Source organism: Euleptes europaea, chromosome 7 (assembly GCF_029931775.1).
Source record: "Euleptes europaea isolate rEulEur1 chromosome 7, rEulEur1.hap1, whole genome shotgun sequence".
In the NCBI taxonomy this organism is placed as follows: Eukaryota; Metazoa; Chordata; class Lepidosauria; order Squamata; family Sphaerodactylidae; genus Euleptes; species Euleptes europaea.
In genome coordinates this window covers 81,240,946-81,249,193 of record NC_079318.1, presented here as the reverse complement: position 1 = coordinate 81,249,193, position 8,248 = coordinate 81,240,946, and the positions used below count along the sequence as shown (strand labels likewise).

Here is an 8,248-nt window from a genome sequence, read left to right as displayed (position 1 = left end):
ACTCCTCCACATGAATGGTGGATGCTAATCTGGCAAACTGGACTTGTTTTCCTACTCCTACACATGAAGTCAGCTGGGTGACCTTGGGCTAGTCACAGCTCTCTTAGAGCTCTCTCAGCACCACCTACCTCACAGGGTGTCTGTTGTGGGGAGGGGAAGGGAAGGTGATTGTAAGCCAGTTCGATTCTTCCTTAAGTGGTAGAGGAAGTCGGCATATAAAAACCAACTTCTTCTTCTTCTTCTATATTCAGCATCCAAAACCACCAGGGCAATCTCAGTCTTGATCCCCGTTAACCCAGAATCATAGAATTGAAAGGGACCACCAGGGTCATCTAGTCCAACCCCCTGTACAATGCAGGAAATTCACAATTACCTCCCCCCCACACCCCCAGTGACCCCTACTCCATGCCCAGAAGGTGGCCAAGATGCCCTCCCTCTACAGATGGCCATCTAACCTCATCTAAAAAACCTCCAGGGAAAAAGAGCTCACCACCTCCCGAGGAAGCATGCTCCACTGAGGAACCGCTCTAAGAACATAAGAACACAAGAAAGGCCCTGCTGGATCAGACCAAGGCCCATCAAGTCCAAGGCCCATCAAGTTCACACAGTGGCCAACCAGGTGCCTCTAGAAAGCCACAAACGAGACGACTGCAGCAGCACCATCCTGCCTGTGTTCCACCGCACCCAAAATAATAGGCATGCTCCTCTGATACTAGAGAGAATAGGTATGGAGCATGACTAGTATCCATTCTAACTAACAGCCATGAATACCCCTCTCCTCCATGAATATGTCCACTCCCCTCTTAAAGCCCTCCATGCTGGCAGCCATCACCACATCCTGGGGCAGGGAGTTCCACAATTTAACTGTGCGTTGTGTGAAAAAATACTTCCTTTTATCTGTTTTGAATCTCTCACCCTCTAGTTTTAACAGATGACCCCGTGTTCTAGAATTATGGGAGAGGGAGAAAAACGTCTCCCTGTCCACTCTCTCCAAACCATGCATAATTTTATAGACCTCTATCATGTCTCCCCTCAGCCGCCTTCTTTCCAAGCTAAACAGCCCTAAGCATCTTAACCGCTCTCCATAGGACAGTTGCTCTAGTCCCCTAATCATTTTGGTTGCTCTTTTCTGCACCTTCTCAAGCTCTGTAACATCCTTTTTTAGGTGTGGTGACCAAAACTGTACACAGTATTCCAAGTGTGGTCTCACCATAGATTTGTACAAGGGCAGTATGATATCAGCAGTTTTATTCTCTATTCCTCGGCTAATTATGGCCAGCATGGAATCTGCCTTTTTTACAGCAGCCGCATACTGGGTTGATATCTTCATTGAGCTATCCACTACCACCCCAAGATCCCTTTCTTGGTCTGTTGCTGCCAGCACAGATCCCATCAGTGTATATGTGAAGTTGGGATTTTTTGTCCCAGTATGCATCACTTTACACTTACTCACACTGAATCTCATTTGCCATTTTAATGCCCATTCTTCCAGTATGCCAAGATCCTTCTGGAGCTCTTCACAGTCCAATTGTGTTTTAACCACCCTAAATAATTTGGTGTCATCTGCAAACTTGGCTACTTCACTGTTTAACCCCTGCTCCAGGTCATTGATGAACAGGTTGAAAAGCACCGGTCCCAACACAGATCCCTGAGATACCCCACTGCTCACATCCTGCCATTGGGAGAACTGACCATTGATTCCTACTCTCTGCTTCCTATTTTTCAGCCAGCTCTCAATCCATAAGAGGACTTGTCCTCTTATCCCGTGACTATGAAGTTTGCTTAGCAGTCTTTGGTGGGGGACTTTGTCAAAAGCTTTTTGGAAATCCAAATACACAATGTACACAGGCTCCTTCCTGTCCACATGCTTACTGAAGCTTTCAAAAAACTCTAATAGGTTAGTGAGACAGGACCTACCCTTACAGAAGCCATGTTGGGTTTTGCCCAGCAGACCTTGTCTTCTATATGCTTGACAATTCTATATTTAATAATGCTTTCCACTAATTAACCCAGAACAGACATTAAGCTAACTGGCCTGTAATTTCCTGGGTCCCCCCTGGAACCTTTTTTATAAATGGGTGTTACATTGGCCATTCTCCAGTCCTCTGGTACAGAGGCTGATCGGAGGGACATATTACATACCTTTGTTAGAAGTTCAGCAATTTCCCATTTGAGTTCTTGAAGAACTCTAGGATGAATACAGTCTGGTTCCTGTGAACTGTTAGAAAATTCTCCTAATGTCTAGATGGAAACTCTTTTGATTTAATTTCAACCCGTTGGTTCTGGTCCGACCTTCTGGGCAACAGAAAACAACTCGGCACTATCCTCTATATGACAGTCCTTCAAGTACTTGAAAATGGTTATCATATCCCCTCTCAGTCTTCTCCTCTTCAGGCTAAACATACCCAGCTCCTTCAACCTGCTGGACTGAAATGGGCTGAGATAATCCACATCACCCAGGAATCTCTGGAACTGCTTGACCAGAGCCTGCTTGACCAATCTGGCTAGAAAAAGGAGACCGGAAACAGCCACTGGAGTAGCATCAACAGGGCATGACCAGCTACCACCACTCCTGGCTGGCCACACCAATTAATATTATGCCTTTTTTCTTCACAGCTGGAAGCAGAATCGGCCTTACCAGCAAGCCAAAAGATGAGGCAGAGACAATGGATTTCCAAACCAAACTGGAAATCCAGGGACCGGTGTTGTTCCAGTATTTCTCTCTCTATGCTCGTTCCAGACTCCGTACTCAAACCCTATCCTGAACCTCAAAATGGGGAAAGGGCCGTGGCTTAGCAGTAGAGCACCGGCTTGGCATGCACACAGTCCCAGGTTCAATCCCACCCCGGAATCTACCTGAGACCCTGGAAAGCAGCTGCCAGTCTGAGTAGACAATGCTGACAAGGAGGAGGAGGAGGAGGAGGAGGAGGAGGAGGAGGAGGAGGAGGAGGAGGAGGAGGAGGAGGAGGAGGAGTGGGGAAACAAATCCAGTTCACCAGATTAGCCTCCGATGCTCATGTGGAGGAGTGGGAATCAAACCCAGTTCTCCAGATCAGACTCTACCGCTCCAAACCACTGTTCCTAACCACTACATCACACTGGGTGAAGCAGGGGTCTGGTTCAGTATAACAGAGCTTAATATGTTCAAAACTGCCTCTTCTTGGTGCATAGCTGACAGATGCAGAACCTAGCACCTCCTCCAAAAAAAACTAGACGTTTCATGGAGGGAGTGTTTTGGACCCCCAGTTGCAGCAGAGAAACTTTGTGGTGCAATGCCATCACCCAAGCACCTGTAGAAACAAGCCTATCATTCATTCATTCATGGAATCCAGGCATGGTATTCCTACAGCATCTCTCGACTACAAAGAATGCCCTCAACAAGGAATTCATTACACTCAACACGATGGCCATTAACTTCTCTTGACTTTTTAATTCTATCTATGATGGAAGAGGGTCAAGCGGACATATTGGGGCGTACACAGATCCTGTCCACATCCTTGGGCATCATCCATTGAATCTCATTCAACAAAAATCTTGTCAGAGGAGGTCTGAGTTGCTATTATTACTGTGGTGTCCAGATCAGAGAGGAAGCGAGTGATTGTATTTACAAAGAAGTCTGCCAAACAATTCCAGCCCTTGCTTAGGGTTCCAACATGCTGGTGAAGGAGAGCCAGACTGTAAGAGCCCAGGAACTACATGGAAAGGCTCAGCAGGGTGAGAGTGCGGTAGAGCATCTGTTTTCCACACAGAAGGTCCCCGTTTCAATCTCTTGCATCTCCATTCAGGTAGCAGGTAAGGTTGGCGACCACCAGGTGGGGCCTGGAGTTCTCCTGGGATTACAACTGACCTCCAGACTACAGAGATCTGTTCCCCTGGAGAAAATGGTTGCTTTAGATGGTGGAACCGGGCATTATATCCTGCTGAGGCCCCCTCCCAGGCTCCACCCCCACATCTCCAGGAATTTCCCAACCCAGACCAGGCAACCCAGTAGTAGGTGATGTGAACAACTCTTGGAGATCTTTTGCCAGTCAGAGCAGATAATATTGGCCTTGAATGGCCAAGGTAGGGTTGCCATCCTCCGGGGGGGGGGGGGGGGCTGGAGATCTCCTGTATTACAACTGATGTCCAGACTACAGCGATCGGTGCCCCTGGAGAAAAAGGATGCTTTGGAGGGTGGACTCTATGGCACTGTACCCTGCTCAGGCCCCTCCCCAAATGCTGCCCTCTCCAAACTCTGCCCCCAAATGTCCAGGTATTTCCCAACCCAGACCTGGCAACTCTATCCAGGAGGTCAGTACTTCTATCTCTATATTCTCGACTCAGTATATGGCTGCCACAAGAGTTCATGTTAACACAGCAGTGGCAGAGAATTAAGACTTCTTTGCTACTACCATGATCATGAAAAAGGCTTCAAATAGGCTCTAAAATGCTCCATCAGATTCATCACTGCCACTGGCATTCAAGCTCTTGTCCCTACCAACTTGTCACCAGTAACTCATCACTAGGGCAGGGTAACCAGCCAAGGCTCCAGATACTCTTATGGACCCATAAGCCTTTGAGGGTCAGCCCATCTTAACAGATCCACCACTCCTGTGAAGATAAGGGTTGCTGAGAGCCAGTGTGGTACAAAGGCCTGGGTTCAGGTCCACACTCAGCACTGGGTGATCTTGGACCAGTTACCTTCTCTCCACCTAACTTACCTTACAGGGTTGTTGGTGGTGTGAAGACACAAGGGAGGAAGGACGAGCCATGTAGGTTGCCCTCAGCTTCTTGGAGGAATAGGGGACAAGAATTTGATAGACGGGTCTCAGGATTTGGCCTAAAGGACCACACTTCAACTCCAGGGCTCCTTCCCCCAGCATCTCATGGTCTGAGCCTCAGGAAACCGCACAGATACTAGTCAAGATCAGTAACTATAATCAGTCCAAAGTTCACTTGATCATGGTCCATCCCACTATGGAGGGACCAATGAGCTGACCTGTTCAGATTGCAACAGCCATGTCAAGAGTGTGACCAGCCACATGTGCTGGTGTGTTAGAAGAGGCCCATGGTGGTTTTGGCTTCCACAAACTCCCTAGCCATGCCTATTAAAAGGTACTTTCTGCAAGGAGGTCCCTGGTGTCAGGCATGGCCTGAGAAAAGAATGTTGTGGTTTCTCCAGGTGCTGGCCAAGGCCAGCTCTAGCCCTGCAAACAACTTGTTTAGACTGGACTCTGTGGGAATGCCGGTAGAATCCTACCTCCCTGACAGCTCCTGGGAGGGGGGTTGCCATGGCATCCAGATCTACCCTGATTTGCCCTATGCTCTTTCATATATACCCTGTACCATGCTTATAGTTTTCATTAGTGTCCATTTGACTCTTAGCTTCTGTTAACCTGTGGATTTTCCAATAAATCAACTCTCTTTTGGACTACTTGTCTACGGCTGTCTGTTTATGGGATTATCATGGGACTAGAGCTGACACCTGGTGCCCAAGAGCATAATAACTCCAGAAGAGTAGCCATATCACAGTGCAGTCCTATGCAGAGTTACTCCAGTTTAAGCCCACTGGTTTTGATGGATTTAGACTGGTGCAACTCCGCAGAGGATTGCACTGTCAGGCTGTTGCGCAGAAAAGTATACCAGAGTCCTACAGCTCCTTAAAGACAAACAACATTTTTTACGGTTGCAGGATCTCTGTACCAGGTCCTAGATCACCTTCATCCATTCAGACAAGGCATCTGGGAAGCAGCAGGGTAGTCGGTTGGCACGCAGATGGAATCCTCAGTCTCTCTGAAAGCCCAACACAAAGTATGCGTTTAGTATGAGGGTTGCCAACTCTGGGTTGGGAAATTCCTGTAGATATGGGGGTGGAGCAGGGACAGGGCAGGGTTTGAGGAGGAGAAGAACCTCTAGCAGGGTTTAGTGCCATAGAGTCCACCCTCCAAAGCTGCCATTGTCTCCAGGGGAACCGTTCTATGTACTCTGGAGATCACTTGTAATTCCAGGAAATCTCCAGGCTGCACCTGGAGGGTGGCAACCCTACTCAATATGGACCATATCTCCAACTGGATATCTCTCTAGGGAGTCCTTGCCTTTACAGATAATGTCCTTTCCTCTTCCTCACTCATTCTGAATCAAACCCCCCTGCTGGGCCTAAGCTGAATTCCCACCGCCACCCTTTGCCCTATCCAGCCACGTCTCTTAGACGTAGCGGCTTGGCCTCCTCCTCCGGAATTAAATCACGGATGACAGCTGTGTTCTTGTAAACTAAACTAGCATTAAAAAGGTCCAGATTTAAGGTTTGCTGGGCAGCTGAAATGAGTCCCCAAGAGCCAGCGTCTTGGCAGAGAACCAGAAGACGGAAAAGCTCTTAATTGTCTGAACCCTCTCCCCGCCCCCAATAGCGGTGCATCGCTCCCCAGCATCTTTCCGTTAATCACACCACTCGCGCTACCTGCTTGTCTTCTATCTATGCCAAGTCCAAGTGAGCAAAGCATATAATAGGTGACCCACGCCCCTCACAGAGAGCCAAGCTAACAATGCTGCCAAATAAATATCCATTGTTAAGATGTTCACTGTCCCCTCCCTTCTCTCACCAGGAAGCCCTCCAATTCCCCCACACACACTCATTGACACTACATTGGAATCACATCGACAGATGTAGCTATTCACCCACTCTTGCTGGGTAAGTGGCAAATTAAGCGGCTGATAATACACAGCCAGCAATAAACAAGGCAGACTCTAAAGCCAGCCGAAACCAGTGCCCACGTCACTGAGGATCCCACGCCAGGGTCTCGGTACCCCCCACAGCAGGCAAACTTTTCTAAAAACAGTCTATCTGACATCATTTCTCGCCCACACCCTCAGGACCACCCCAAGGGCAGCTCCCTTTGGGGGCCACGCGCCAGCCACAGCCCACCACCAGTGGCTGCCTAGAGCTAAAAATACTCCCAATCAGAAAGAACAGCTGAGACCTCCTACACTACAGGCAAAGAAGACAGGCACTTAAGAAGATTTACTGGCACAACAGCTCTGCAAGGTAGTCCTTATTGTGGTTAAGGGAGGGGCTGTGGTTCAGTGCTAGAGCATCTGCTTGGCAAGAAGAAGGTGCCAGGTTCTGTCCCCGGCACCTTCGGTTAAAAAGGCCAGGCAGTATATGATGGGGAGACCACTGGCTGAGGCCCTGGAGAGTGACTGCCAGTCTGAGTAGACAATACTGGCCTTGCAGGACCAAGAGCCTGATTCAGTATCAGGCAGATTCATGTGTTCCCTATTGTCTTTCACACATGAGAAGCGGAACACATGAAGCTGCCTTATACTGAATCAGACCCTCAGTCCATCGGCGTCAGTATTGTTTACTCACACTGGCAGCGGCTCTCCAGGGTCTCAGGCAGAGGTCTTTCACATGACCTACTTGCCTAGTCCTTTTAACTGGAGATGCCAGGGATTGAACCTGGGACCTTCTGCATGCTGAGCAGATGCTCTACCACTGAGCCACAGCCCCTCTCCTAGGCCAAGAGACTCAAACCAATCGAAAGGCCAAGTGAAAGAGATCATTTGCCCAGGTCATCCAGTAAGTCTGGGGAAGAGGTGTCTTTTGACAGCCGGTTGGCTGTCCCCAAATTCAGATCTCTGGCCTCCCATCACATCCTAAAGGTCCTTGTCAGGCAGGTCAGAGAGGGGCCCCTAGTGAATTGCAGAAGGGGCATCTCTAACATTCCCCACACACACACACACACACACACCTCTCTATGAATCCAATTCGAATTCATGCCCCTTTGTAACACTCCCCCCCACACCCCGCTTCAATCCCCAGTTTCAAATTAAAGGAGCAGCCACGGCTGTTTTTATTCATAGCTGGTGAGCTCATAAATAAAAACGCACAGGTAATGTATTCCCCAGCTGCAGCCCGGAGAGACGAGGTCCTGCAACCAAGAGGTAATAAATAATTTCACATCTCCAGATTTGGGAGAGAATCGGCACCTCATCTCCGGCGCTGACCTCCCTCCAGTGTGGCTTGTTCCCATTTCTGGCAGCTGCAGGGGAGCTCTCAGCATGGGGCTGATGCTCAGTCTGAAGTATGTGCTGTGCACAAGTCCAATGTTCCCCCAGCTTGATCCCCGGTGCTCTGATAACCAAGGGAATTTTCACACATTAACTCCAAAACCTGATACATCACTAACGCTCTGCTATGCTTTTCTTTCACCAGGGAACGCTTCTGCTGCCTGGTTTCACGATCCTTGAGCATCTCAGACCTCCAAACTGG

At 48.8% G+C, this 8,248-nt stretch overlaps 1 non-coding gene across 1 annotated transcript; it reads right to left on the bottom strand.

The window, feature by feature from the left end:
• Positions 1 to 7,414: 7,414 nt before the first annotated feature.
• Positions 7,415 to 7,486, bottom strand: TRNAA-AGC (transfer RNA alanine (anticodon AGC)). The gene has a single exon. It is a non-coding gene; the product is annotated as a tRNA-Ala (tRNA).
• Between the last annotated feature and the right edge of the window lie 762 nt (positions 7,487 to 8,248).